Here is a 1,865-nt window from a genome sequence, read left to right on the forward strand (position 1 = left end):
TTTATTGACAATAGCGGTTGAGTGCGCAGAGAAGGAGAGCAGGCTGTCGAATGTTACTCCGAGTATTTTGGGGTTATTCACCGTCGGAATTGGTGTGTCATCGACGTGAATCCCCAGCGGTAGCCTGACCTCCTTCGTCCAGGTTGTGAACAGGGTCGCGGAGGATTTCGTAGGGGAGAGGGCTAGACACTTTGCCGTGAAGAAGCGAGAAAGTTCGGAGAGATACCCGTTTACTTTCGAACACAGGTCATCAATTCCATTCCCAGTCGCCATGATCAAGCAATCGTCGGCATAAGAGGGAGTCTCTGGTGGTTGAGGGAGCTTTGAAATGTAAAAGTTAAACAGTAGCGGGGAAAGGACACCACCCTGAGGAACCCCCTGTTTTATTTTTCGCTGCTTCGTTTTGTCTCTAAACATTACTGACGAATGTCGACCACTCAGATAATTTGCCGACCACCGTTTGAGCCTATGTGGGAGAGAGGAGGCCTCTATATCTTCTAGTAGCGTGGAATGGTAGACGGTGTCAAACGCCTTTGACAAGTCCAACGCTACTAGAATCGTTCTCTCACAGGGACGGTTACGGTTAAGGCCACGAGTTATCTGAGTGTTTATGGCGTTAAGTGCTGTTGTTGTACTGTGCACTTTACGGAAACCATGCTGATGCTTCGCTGGGGTCAGGTGGTTTGTGAAGTACGGGAGTAGCAAGGCCTCGAGTGTCTTCGCTACCGGGGAAAGGAGTGTAATCGGACGATACGAATCTCCTTTGTTGGCAGGTTTCCCCGGTTTGAGCAGTGGGACCACTCTCCCCACCTTCCAGATGTCTGGGATGATGAGAGTGGCCATTGACAAGTTGAGGACCTCCGTTAGGTACGCTACCCCCGCAGGACCCAAATTTTTCAGCATCAGCATGCATATTCCGTCGGGACCCATGGCTTTGGAGGCTTTCGCCTTCCCGATGGCCACCTGAACTTCACCGCAAGTGAAAGCAAGGGGGGCACAGGTTGTTGGCAGTGTGTGCAGCCTCCTGGTCACTCGACGCTTGGCTTTGTCCACCGGAGGATGCAGTATGAACTGCCGGCTAAAATAGCTCGCGCATCGCTCCGGGTCCGACGAGGCATGGTCGCCGAAGGAAATTTCGACTCTGTCGTCGTGCTTCGTCGGATTAGACCATGACCTCACGGTTGACCAAAGCTTGCTCACACCAGAGGTGAAATTACAAGTCTTCAGATGCTCCTCCCACTTCTTCCGCTTATGTCCGTTTACAAGTTGCCGAATCTCCGCGTTGAGATCCCTGATACGGGGATCTCCGGGATCGGCCTGACGAAGGCTATCACGCTCATCGGCTAGAACAGCCGCTTCGGCAGGGAAGTTTGGACGTGGGTCCGATATACATCCTGCCGGTATGAAGCGAGCTGCAGCAGCAGTGATAGCCCTGCGGAACTTACGTTCACCGAGATGGACGTCGGTTGGTGTGGGGAGCGCTGCGAAGGTGTTTTCGGTAAACTCCGCGTAACCTTTCCAATCAGCTTTAGAAAAGTTGATATAGGTCCGGTGTTTGGCGGAGGCAAAGTCGGTTGGTTTATCAATCGAGATGACTATGGGTAGATGGTCTGATCCTAGAGTCAGCATAGGTCGCCACGTTATGCTGTTTATCAGACCAGCGCTGACTATTGTGATGTCTGGCGAGCTACTGCAGTTACCCATAATCCTGGTGGGTGCGTCGTCGTTCATTGTGCAGAATGTCGAATCGTCTATCTGCTCAGCCAAGTCTGTTCCCCTACGATCGTTTGACAGGCTTGAGTGCCAAAGATCGTGGTGCGCATTAAAGTCACCTACTACCATACGGTTTTCACCTCTGAGGAGCG

The sequence above is a fragment of the Rhagoletis pomonella genome, unplaced genomic scaffold (genome assembly GCF_013731165.1).
Source record: "Rhagoletis pomonella isolate Grant_MI unplaced genomic scaffold, Rhpom_1.0 Rhpom_scaffold_01685, whole genome shotgun sequence".
NCBI lineage: Eukaryota > Metazoa > Arthropoda > Insecta > Diptera > Tephritidae > Rhagoletis > Rhagoletis pomonella.